At 41.2% G+C, this 12,571-nt stretch overlaps 1 protein-coding gene across 1 annotated transcript in view; it reads right to left on the reverse strand.

Annotated features, from left to right (window-relative positions):
- The window catches only part of DAB1 (DAB adaptor protein 1), a 642,426-nt gene that overhangs the window by 587,991 nt on the left and 41,864 nt on the right, over positions 1–12,571 (reverse strand). The window contains exons 8-9 of the mRNA XM_081915801.1: positions 1,263–1,355; positions 693–851 (exon numbers count right to left, since the gene is read on the reverse strand). The gene's annotated coding sequence lies outside the window, so the exon portion shown is untranslated. The remainder of the gene's footprint in view (positions 1–692; positions 852–1,262; positions 1,356–12,571) is intronic.

Below are 12,571 nucleotides of genomic sequence, written 5' to 3' on the forward strand. Positions count from 1 at the left end.
TGTTGCTGCACACAGATTTTACACTGTTGCACCTTAAAATGATTTTCCAGTACCTCACACCCTGTATGGTGAATATTGTCAAGCTGAAAGAAAGTTCACCGGGATAAACATGTGTTCACAACAGATAATGTTTTATTAGAAGCAACCAAAAAGCAACTCAGGGAGTTGTCCTTGTGTCTAGCTGTTTACAGGCATACAATGTAAATTCTTAAACTGCCTTTTGGAATATGCCACCTTTAAACTTCAAACACGTTTATTAATATTTTAAAGCCCAATGAAGCTTAACTTTGAAATTCTGTGAGATCAAAATGGCTGGTGGTGAAGGAGTACTTTGCTCTATATTTATATAACTTTTCTTTTATCTTTTGGAGTTTATGGTAGCCACCGATTTTCCCTGCATCTTTTATCTAAATTAAAAATGGTTTGACAAAGATAATCATTCACTTTTTCAGTGAAAGCTTGCCTGAATATATGCAAAATACCTGGGATTGGATAATAAATGTTTGCCCTATTCTAACAATGGCCCATTGCATGATCAAAAGACACTACTAGAATCTCCATGTTGGATATTCTTATCTAGCGTCCATGCTTTCAATGCAACAATCTTTGTCAATAGAGATGGTAACAGATATCTCCATCTGGGGGTCCCAATACATTTTCAGGAGAGTTACACTTTAGAAGGCAAAACCAACCTGGTGTCTTATTTTTAGGGTCCCTAGCTTTGTTTTTCAGTTATATGACAATGAGAAAAGATAACAATAGCAGAATATCTTCATTGTGATGCTCTTCACAGTGCCATTTAGAATTCTTAGAGTGGATGGGAGTGATCCAACAGACATTGTGTGCTTGGACTGGAAAAGAACAAAAAGCAGAAAGTAGAAATAAATCAACAGTTCTCAAGGCTGAGGCACGTAAGAAGTGGGATGTGTACAAGGACTGGGGCTTTTAAACTTGTTCATAAATAATCTAGAGTTAGAGATAAACAGTGAGATGATCAAGTTTGCTGAAGACCCCCCAAATTGTTCAGCATGGTAAAAACCAAGAAGAATCACAAGGAGCTCCAAAAGGTTCTTTCCAAAGTGATGGAATGGCAATTATTCTTTGAAAATTATTTAGTGACTGCAGTTAGTGCAGAACAGTTTCCAGAATAATGTAAACCAGATAATGGGACCATAGACCACCTATTCTGGCCCAGGGGCACTGGTTGCTCATATAGTTACAGGCCCAATTCAAAAATTTGGTCTTAACTTATAAAGCCTTACACTGAGCCTCTTGGGCTTGCTGATCAGGAGGTTGGCAGTTCGAATCTGCGTGACAGGGTGAGCTCCCGTTGCTCTGTCCCAGCTTCTGCCAACCTAGCAGTTCAAAAACACACCAGAGCAAGTAGATAAACAGGTACCCTTGTGGTGGGAAGGTAAACGGCATTTCCGTGTGCTCTGGTTCCATCACTGTGTTGGAATAGAAGAAGTTTAGCCTGAAATAGAAGAAGTTTAGTCACATAACCCAGAAAGCTGTCTGTGAATGAATGGCAGCTCCCTCAGCCTGAAGTGAGATGAGCGCCTCACCCCATAGCCACCTGTGACTGGACTTAACCATCCAGGCATCATTTACCTTTTACCTTTACCTACCTGACAGAACGTCTCTCCCACCTTCAACCTCCTCAATTGTGTTTCAATTTTTTGTGTACTTCATATTTTCTGTAAGTCGCCTCGGGCCTTTATTGAAAAAGGCGCCTAAGAAATTTAATAAGGAATGATATATGTTCACACACAAAACCTGCTGACTCCTACTGGAAGCATTAAAAGGAAACACACACAGTGTCTGAAACTTTCAGTGAAAATTCATTTCTTTGTGCCAAGCAAGCAGCAACGAGAATTCTCTTGGGGGAGCTAAACCAATCCGACTGCAAGCACTTTGTTTCTGGCTCCATCACGCCTAATGTCCATAAAAGATCAAGGTTTGCCTTCAGAAGAAAAGCACGTTCGGATTCTGTCCTTGTTACTATGGCAGCTTCACAAAACCAGTTGCACATGGAACATTGTGCTGAATTGTTCTCTTTACTCAAATCGTATTTGGAATAAGGTTAAGAATCAACAGTTATAGGGGCAATTAAGCTGTCAATTAGTGGAGTTTCTTTTCTTTTGCAGAGCATTAAGGGGAGGGGGAGAGAAGAGAACTGTTTAAGTTTCCTCCGAGTCTCAACTGTGTGAACACTAAATTATGTGCAGTCTATAAAGACCTTTTAGAACAAAGACTCGAAGCGGCCCTTATAAATAATTTAAATGATTTAGATAATTAGATTAGAATGCAATATACTTGTTATCTTTTTTCAATAATTTCAGACATGACTGCATGCTGTAATGCTGCAGTTAATGTCATTTCTTTTTTTAAGCTGGAATGGAGCTGTAGTCTAAGCATTGCTAGCACTGAGGTGATGAAAGCCTGTAGTAACAAAGTTATCTGAATTTCTCTGTTGTCCAAATATAGCATTCAGATCTCCTTGCCCAGCCTTCCCACTGTGAGCCACCATGGCAACAGCATGGGGTAGGGGCTTCGAACACCACCACCCAGACATTGAAGGAATGTGTGAGGGATGTCTTAGGGGTATTCAGGCTAACCCTATTTCCTCCATATCCAGCAGGCACACCCCACCTCACTGCATCAACACATTCAGAATACAAAGTAAGAGGCTCTATTGTACTCCCAAAGTATGCATGCAGCGTTCATAAGAAGACCCCTGCTAGATAACACCAAATGCCTATTTTTTTCAACATCCATTTCCCCCAGTTACCAACCAGGTGGCTATGAGAACCCCACAACCAGAAAATGTGAGGGCAATCCCTCTCTTCTGTTTTTCCCTAGCAGCAAGTATTATTCAGGGGCATACTGAGGACTAGATGAGGTATATTGGGAAGGTTCTGCTTTGGGGTGATTAAGTTGTTTTCCCATACCTGTTGCTATGCAATTCTCCTAGCTTCGCATAGGGTCAACTGCCTTCCATCACCTAGTCTATCATCAATTCCTTTCAACACCAAGACTTCCAACCATGACAGCGTGCTAAGATGTGTGGCTCTTTTGTACTGCTAGCATCCATCCACGAATTACCCAGATCATTTTATTTGTGACCCTAAGCCAGAGTGAAGCTTACATTTCCAGAGATGAAGGATGATAGAGGCAATCTGCTGCACCACATAGTCATTTTCTGAGGGAGAAAAATGCACAAAAACCATTTGAAAAGTCACCACATGTAAAGTGATTTAGACACATTCCTGAGTCGGAACAGGAATCCTTTGTGCGCAATAGTTGGCTGGGTGCTCCCTTCTCGAAAACCTCCAGAGAAGCTTGCAGTAATACAGCTGGGATGTTGCAAATACATGGATAAGCCATCCAACATCCATTTGCGAGAGGTGCTAATGCAGCGTTACACTGTTCTGAGGTAATCAAATGTCAGCCTGGCAAAAGCTCTGATGTGATCATTAAAAGATGGGCAATGTTCCACAAGTACTCCCAGGATCTCTATCCCTTGGAACTGGGAATAAGTGCATATTGGTTGGAAAGAAAAGACCAAATAAACTTGCATTTTTAAATCTCTCTGGTCCCCATGGTCTTTAGGAAGGAAGAGTTGGATTCAGCCTTGTTTATACACACCTCATAACAGTTTTGATCAGAAGGTTTGTACATTCAAGGTCACTTCGCAAATGAGTTCCTAGGCATTGTTTTAAATTGCTTATGCTGTTTCAGTGGTTTACTTAGATGGTTGGGCTGGTATAGGAAGCATTAAGAAGCATTTCAGCTCTAAAAACATTAGATATTGGCTTTATTTTGGTGTGGGTTTTGTGTGTCTGTGATAATGATTGTAAGCAGCCTCGAGAAAACTTATGTTTTGAAAGGTGACATTTAGAAATAAATAAAATGCTGTTATAAGAAACACAAAAGATAATGTCAACCATAAATGGCCTGCTTCTGATCCCTACAAATTCTGTATTGATACTTTTTTGTAATTGATTCATGAGCTGGATAATGTCATGATTTTAATTGGTGGGTTTACGCTGTATTTTAATGTGTTTTTATATACCACCCTGAGAACTTTTGTTGAAGGACAGTCTGAAAATATTAATGATGAAGATAATAACAATAATTAAACAAGTTATCATAAATTGTTGCACACATAGGCAAAATAAGCACTTGCCCAGACATAACTTTGAATATATTAGTCTAGCGAAAGTATACATGTGAATGATTTCTGATAATATTGGTTGCATAGAGGCAAAACAGATAAATGAAAAAACATCAGTGTAGTAACTTACATAATAACTACCTAAAATGGAACCATCAGTTTCAATGGGACCATCCATGGGTTCATTCATTTCAGCAGAGGGATAACCAGGAACTGCCTCTACTTATGTGGTATAGACTTAACATTTTCAGTTGCTTATTTTTAAATATATATATTTGTAAACCAAGATTTTCTTGGTTTACAAAAGTACAGGCATTGTCTCTTTTCTCAGGTTGTAAAGTCTTTTCTATATATCAGTTACATATGATGTGAGACATTAGTGTTGTATACAGAAGAAGGTCAGGGAAGGAGAAGAGGGAAGGCAAGAAGGGGGAGAAGTGGTAAACATATTATTAGTGTGTATGTGGGGTTTTTATATTATCGTCATTTGGGTATGTTCTCTTTCTGTTTGTCTATTATATTCCCTTGGTAGTGAGAGAGGTTGAGTGGGAACCCCCAGAGTGGGCTGGTTGTTTTTAGTTGGTTGCCGTGAGATTGAGTGGTGTTTTTTTTTTGGGGGGGGGGGAGTTCCAGTTCCTTATGTGACAAGGAAACAGTTGATTATTTGTCCAAAGATGGAAATGACTAATGGAGCTCTTTATTCCATCAGCATCTTCCACGAGGCAAAATGACTTTTACTCTGCTATATCCAGAATAAGAGACACGCACTATCATGAGCCATTTCTCATAGCTTACATTAATGCTTTCATATAGCTCAGCATTTGCACTTAATCAGCTGTGTAGCAGGACTAGATACTAAGAGCTCCCTTATACTAAGCACATAGGTGCAAATTGATTTCCCGTTAGTCATTGCCACCCGTGGAAAATTGTTACCAATTTTTGTTCATAATCAACACATATAACATAGGAGAAATCCCTTCTCCTTTGAAAAATTTGAAGAACAATGACAATTCCCTGCCAATTAGTGCAAGGTAAGAAGAAAGACCTCAGGAAAGCAAGAGACAGGTGCTATTATGGTAGATACACTTCCAGTTAATATTTGTCAGGTATTGGACAATCTGTTCTGCAACTCGACTTTACCAGCGAGCATCGCTCAGCTACAGTAGCTCAAATGGGAATGGGAATGGTAATAAGTGCTAAATGAAACCTGACACCACATCATCAGACAATAGCACTTCCCTTAGCATGTTTCCATTATGTTTCAAACCCTGATGACCTATTCTGCAAGAAGGTCAGAGCCTAGACAAAAGATGGCAAGGCAGAGCCTCAGGAACTATTATTTTCCAGTAAGGCTTCTTTGAAAATTATTGAGAGTTGCTGATGGAGTGACAGAAGGTGCTGGCTGGACCAAAGGTGGCCACATAGCCAGCAAATCTCACTTGAGCAATAGCATCAACAAGGGCACAGGAGCACGAAAAGTGAAAATTAGAGAGAAAGCAAGAAAGAGAGCATCTAAATCAACAATGCCTTGCAAAAGAGAGTTCAACAATAAATAGATTGAGGCGAAGAGAAGACACCTAACACAACAACAGACATTTTCCCCTTCCCTCATAAATCCAGGCGCTAAAATCTAAAAGAGCCCATGGTATGAACCACTTCTTGGTGACTCAGGAAGGAAAAACTGATATATAGAAGCTTTGCAGCTCCCAAGAAGATGGTAGAAGATACAGGTAGACCTTTTGAAAAATGGTGAGATGGCTGGTTTTATGACTGATATAAGCTCCAAATTGTAAGTGTCAAGGAACAGTGACACCCAGTAGAGTGACACCCAGTAACCTGTCATCAATTTTCAGGAGTCATATTTCTAAATTTCTGCAAGGTGCTCTTCTCTTGCTCAGACTGACTTAAGCAAGGCTTGCAGCTGCTGGGATCTGTTATTCCCTGCTGTAAACAAAGAGAAAAGGAATTAGCAGTTCACTGCAGCGTCCAACAATCTGTTCCAAGGAAAGATCTGTTGAAACTCAACTAATGCCTCCCACTGCTCCACTGAGATGACCCACCATAGCAGTTAAAGGCTTAAATCCACATCTAAAAACTGTGTGAATAAGGGAAGACTGCATACTGCAGAGTTTTCCACAGCTTCCAGCCTATAATCTTGCCTTCAAAAATATTATCCATAGAGCAACAGAAGACTCAGAAATACAACACATTGAAGCAGGTCTATAAACCCCCCCAGATGGCAAGCAATAGTTAACAGCCACAAGAAAGAAAAAACTTACCTTAGGGAAAAGGTAAAGCTTACGTAGCCATAGTTAAACCCACAAAATGAAATAGAAGTGACTAGCTAGCCATACATATGAAACTGGAACAATATGGAGCAAATCCCAGGTTGGTATTTTGGCATGTACCGTATTTTTCCGTGTATAAGACTAGGGGTTTTTTACCAAAAAATTAGATTTAAAATTGGGGCTCGTCTTATACACAGGTAGTGCTGAGGCATATTTTCTCAATTTGGAGTCCCCAAAAATAGGGGGCATCTTATACATGGGGGTGTCTTATAGACGGAAAAATATGGTACATTCACAGAAATAAGGTGTGTGTTTTTCTACAATGAAAGCAACAACATTATCTACACCCAAGTAGTCACAACCATCCTTGAGCATGCAGTCACATAGACTTAATAGTTTATACTTGTATGTTTAGCATTCACGAATAAACATCTCTGTGCCAGATTTTCAACAATAAGCATCTTTATGTCTCATTTACACGACCTTTTCCCAATCACAGACCAGGGATCCTGCAAAGTACCAGAAAACAGTCACAAACACACAGTCTGCACACTTAAGAACTTGGTTAATTATATATTTAAATTGTTCCCTTTTATCATTACCACCAATGGCCAGGTTTGCTCATTTGTAGAGCAAGGTGTCTTTTCAGACTTTTTAGAGAATTGATTCAATGGTCATTTATTCTCTGTCTTCTGGGTTGATACTTTTATGATGTTTCAGTGATTGCATTATATACCACCATTATATATATTTTTAATAATATACCACCATTATATATATATTTAATAATAAACATCTTGTATGGTATATCCAAAGTACAAACAAATAGCATGGCTTCCTTTCAAAAGGAAAAACTAGATTCAGAATTATTAGATGCTTTGGGAGACAGGCTTTCAGGCATTAATGTGTGTGTGCCTATGTGCTAATTCATGCTGCGTAGTCCAGCTACAAACAAGACACAGACACACACAAACAAATTGTTCAATTAAGGTCAAAAAGGAAAGAGCCTGAAATGGCTCCATGGCAAAGCGCCCAAAAAATCTGGCACACACATCATTTTGTAGGATGCCTTTTTTATTATCAGACATTTTGGTGCCTGAAGTAGAAAATCCAAATCGCAGTCCCATGGTGCTAAATTTGATAGATAGCTGCATTCCTTAACACTCTGGCACAAGCAGGAATGCCTCATAACTGAAAACAGTTGCCTATTTTATTGGTTTCAAGTTGTAATGCAAATAAAACCACACTTACAGCCATAGACCCGCTTCTGTTATGTGCCAGAAGGTTTGTCAAGAGTCAATGTGGCCCTCAGGCCATGCACCCATAGTTTGTACCCTCCTTCTAGCTGCTCATAAGAATATTCCCTCTCCCTTCCCATAATCCTCCACACACCCCACTCTCTTTTAGAGGATGGAGAGCAGGGATTGTGGGGAAATTGTCCCCTTTCATTCCACCTTCAGATCTTTTCCATCAGCAGAGCAACACCAACTGGATTCCACCCTATACTTTGTATTCTTTTTCACCTTCCTCACGACTGAGGAATTACCTCTTCTCTTTCTACTGTATTTCCTTCATCTGGTTTTGTAAACAGCTGAATTCCTTAACACTCTGTAATGAGTAGGAATATCTCGTAGCTGAAAACAGTAATTTATTTTATTGATTTCATGCGGTAATGCAGTGTTTGTAAAATTGTTCTTTGCTTATACACAGCACTACAGGCTATTTTTGAGGGAACAAAGGCAGAGCCCTTCCAGTGAGTCAGAGTGTCTTGATTAAATTATAAGGAGTTTCCTCTCAGGTTCCAGTAATAGAAGAACTAACTTCTCACAAGAGGGCACTCCTGCTAAAAAGAATTGTTCTTCTTCTGCTTCACTGGGCAAATTGAAGTGGCTACCTGAGGCAGCAGAGGCAGCAATAAGATGTTGGAGGACAGAGACATGGGGCTTGGCCTGCATCTCATACGGTCACATCTACACAATACATTTAAAACAGTTTTATGCCACTTTAACAGGAATGGCTCCTCCCCCCCCCAAATAATAATAATAATCTTGGAACTGTAATTTATTAAGGGTGCTGGGAGAGCTACAAAGCGGTAGAAGACTACTTTAACTGTATGGTGTGGATGTGAGCTGCTCATAGGTTTGGTATAAGGCACTGGGTTGTATCCAAAGTAGTGCTAAGCGACTCATTCCACCAACAAAAGGATTTCTGCTTGTGCAGTGGAACTTTCCTCCCTCTCCACCTCTGTGTCTCCTCTAAATCTATTCTTAGGGGTTCCCCCAATTCTCTGTAGCAGACTTCATGAGGATGCAGGGTAAACAGGGAGAGGAGAAAGGATGGGAAGTACCATTGTGCAAGTGTAAATTCATGAAATAAGGGAATAAATGCATGGGGTACATTCCATTGTCCCCTCACCACCACTGAAGCAGCATTCCAGTCTGGCCAGCACCTTTACATGGAATGGGAGAGGCTGCCATTTTTTCTAACACTTCAGGCAGCAATCTGTCTTGAGCTGGCTTTATATAGCAGAGCCACTCTGTGCTCCTTCCCCCATACAGCAAGATAACAAGCTATTATTTGAAGGTGGAGAAATGTGCAGTCATGGGAGTGATGCAAAAGCGATTCTATAAATATTTGGAAATTTTTATTCTCCACAACTGTTATTTTTTGCCATCCCTGAATTCTTTTTAACGTAAGAAATGAACCTGTGTTGGCATTGTTCCGGTATATGTAGGAGGGAGTAAATAAATACAAGAAAAACATAAAACGGAGTGGGGCCTGAAACACACACTACTATTCTGAGTATTATAAACAGGGACATGTTTCTATGAATGTGGAGAACAGGGAGAAATCATATTTAATATCTATGTGGACTGCCTGCCATCCATCTGCTTTGGCAGGTGCATTATTTCTAGTTCCAGGGCTCATCGTGATGAATTCTGGTTCTTGTTTTCCTTTTGTTGTTGCTCCTGGGAGACACACACACCCTGCAAAAGAAATTTGCTGTACCCAACCAACTAGCATTCCTAATGCAAAAAAGGCTCGAGTTGGAACGCTCCATCCTGAATTCAAACCTTTTACTTTCCATTCAACTCAGTTGGAAAACACAACAACAAACAAGTCTTCAAGGTATTTTAGAACAGATTTCTTAAACAATGTTGACTTCTCCAATGTGGTAAAGGAAATCCAATTTGTATTTAGATTGCTAAAAGCATGGCTCATAACTGAAAAAAAGTATTTAATGTCTGTAGTAGCCATATACCTGGGGTCCTCAACATAGCGCCCATGGGCACCATAGCACCTCCAGAAAACCCTCTTGGCATCTGCAAAAGCCTCCTGCCACTCCTAATTTCTTCTGGGAGACTGCCTTCTTTTGTTATTTCACCAGTTTCTTTTCTGAAGCAGGTCTATTATGGTGCCCATGACAGCTTCTTGGATTTCCAGATCTGCCCCAGCACCAAAACCATTGGGAACCCTACTGTAAACAATACCTTTCAGTGCAAATCTGTGGGGCTGCACATGTTTCTAATCACCACCAGCAATCCCCAAAAATGGGCTGTGTGTGCATTTATAGGGCTGTAAACTGGCTGAATAATTTCTAGATCTATAGCCCTGTTAGCTGCCTACCAAGTAGGTCCCCCCCAAAAAAAACTAACTTTAGTGATTGGCCATGGAATAAATCATCACTTGAGCAGCAGCAACATAATTGGATTGGAATAAAAAGGATGTACAAGAGGAACATATGGGTTGTAAACATCAATTTACTATTGATGTTGTAATCTTGAATAAAGCACAAGTGACAGAAGTCCCACTGAGTTCAATGGGACTTAGTCCCAGGTAAGTGTGCATAGGAGGATTGCAGTATAACTTCCTGCTGTGAAAGATATATTGTGCCTAATATGTGTTCCAAATGTTAATTCCTTGCCATGTTTTCGAGAGCTTGGTATATTAAAAGGATAGAGCCTTGCTACATCCTATTCCTCAAAACAGATTACACTTCCATACACCCTTCCTGTTAAAATCATTGCAAATCAGTTTTTCAGCAAGTGATACAGTGCATCATTTTAGTGCCGGTGGGCTGACCCACATGTCCTATAACAGATCTGAAGTGGTTTTCAGGCACGGAATGATCTTTGATCATTCTTCCGCTTATCTTAAATTGGCTGCAAGACACCAATTTAACAAAGGAGAAATAATATAGCAGAAAACTGAGAGCAGCATGAAACATCAACCACAACCATCTGCTTTTCAACTTTCTTCAGAATGCTTTTAATTCTATTTGCTATTAGATGAGTATATGTGGCAGGGGGACAGGGAACCTGCAGCTCAACGGATGTTGCTGGGCTACATCTTCCATCATTCCTGACCACTAGCCATGCTGGCTGCAGCTGATGGAAATATTAGTCAGGTCACTGAATGCCACCCTTTCCCCATTATTCTAAATATACAGCTCAGTGCACAGATATAAAATGCTAGAAATTAATTTTCAAAAGGTTATTCTGATGTACACTTTTGATACTTTCTTTGTTTAACTTAATTTTGAATCCTTACAAACCAATCAACAGAACAGTAAGCAGAATACACAACCAATCTGAGGTCCTAAGCAACTTCCTTGTGTTTATAGACATTGAATAATAAACAGCAAATACATAAACAAATTTTCCACTGTCTATTATACAGCGTTTTCTAGTGGTTTTCCTGAATGGGCAGCCCTTACAGTTTGGGAGGGGTTAAAACAAGATTCACTTCTTCTCCCCAACTGTTTTGTGGACAATTGCATGAAGACACATGAGAAAGGTGTTCCTAGCCAAATTACAGATAAATAGCTCTGAAATCAAAGGTCCCTGTTTCAGTTTGGAGTGCTTCACAGAGTCTGCTTGGCTTGGATATGCCTGGAGTCTGTCTGGAGCAGCCTGGATCAGGCTTCCATAAAATTTGAGGGACCGTTGCTTTCCAGAGAAAATGTATTCTGTTATACATGTTGGGAGCTGGGGAAGTGCAGACAGAGACCTCTGTCATGACCTCAGAAGCTGGACATTCATACTCCCCAAAGCAACAAAATGAGGAGGAAACTTAGGTTGGTCCACTCAGGGGAGACTATACTCTTGACCTCCTGCAAGGTTCTCCCAGCCTGAGAACAAAGCTGTCCCACCTTCCTCAGTGTGATGGCCTGGGATTCGGATTCAGATGCTGAACCTGAGGAATCCCAGCCTGCACAGGATCCCCCCGCCTCCAGAACCAGCTGAGCCGGGGTTGGGGCATGAGCCTGACGGGTCCTCACCTGTGCTGGATCCTCAGGTGCAGGCACCAGCTGAGTCTGCTCTGACTCCTGAGGCGATGGAGGACCAATTGCTTGCAGGTGCTCCACTCTCAGCCCCGTCAGAGGAAGCTGGGGTTGCATCTGGGTCCAGTAACCCTCCTGCCTCTCCTGAGCTGCAGAGGCTCAGGGCAGAGAGGCGGAGGGAACTAAGTTCCCGCAGGAGGAGTGCTTGCCTCCAGGCCAGGAGAAGTGAGTCACCTGAGGATCGGGGCCGCCCTATGCCTTGGGGCAGATAAAAGCCAGCCAGCCCCAGTCCCAAGTTGTGGGGGCAACATTGGTGGCTGTCAGTTCCTGCCTGAACCCTGCCCTGCACCCAGCTTTGACTTTTATGGACTGCCTTCATATTGCTTTATCGACCACGGACTGGACTTGGACCTTGCCTCTTTTTTAACCCCTGGGACCAGCACACTCAGGCTCAGAGGACAAGTCCTGAAATAACTTCCCCATCCTTTTCCCAGCATAGAAGTTTACACTGGCAGATTCAAAGGGCCCTTTAAATAAACTTGGCCATTTCTGCAAACAGGTGGGGCCAATTGCTGGATAGACCATGCAAACTCTACATAAGGCCTCAGGTGTCCCTAGCTCTCGGCAGTGACATTAAGAAGAATTTAATGTAGCTTTGTCAGCACACACTTGCCTGATAGAATAATATCTCCTAAAGCTCAGCCAGCAGGGACAGCTAGGAGCTGCCCAAGGTCTTGACCTGCTTAGAGAGACTGTACTTTGATTGGACTTGACCTGTTCATTGCTTCAACATTCCCTGCAAGTCCCGAGCCCCAGCAGAAC

This window comes from Podarcis melisellensis, assembly GCF_964234715.1.
Source record: "Podarcis melisellensis genome assembly, chromosome: 6".
NCBI classification, from domain to species: Eukaryota; Metazoa; Chordata; class Lepidosauria; order Squamata; family Lacertidae; genus Podarcis; species Podarcis melisellensis.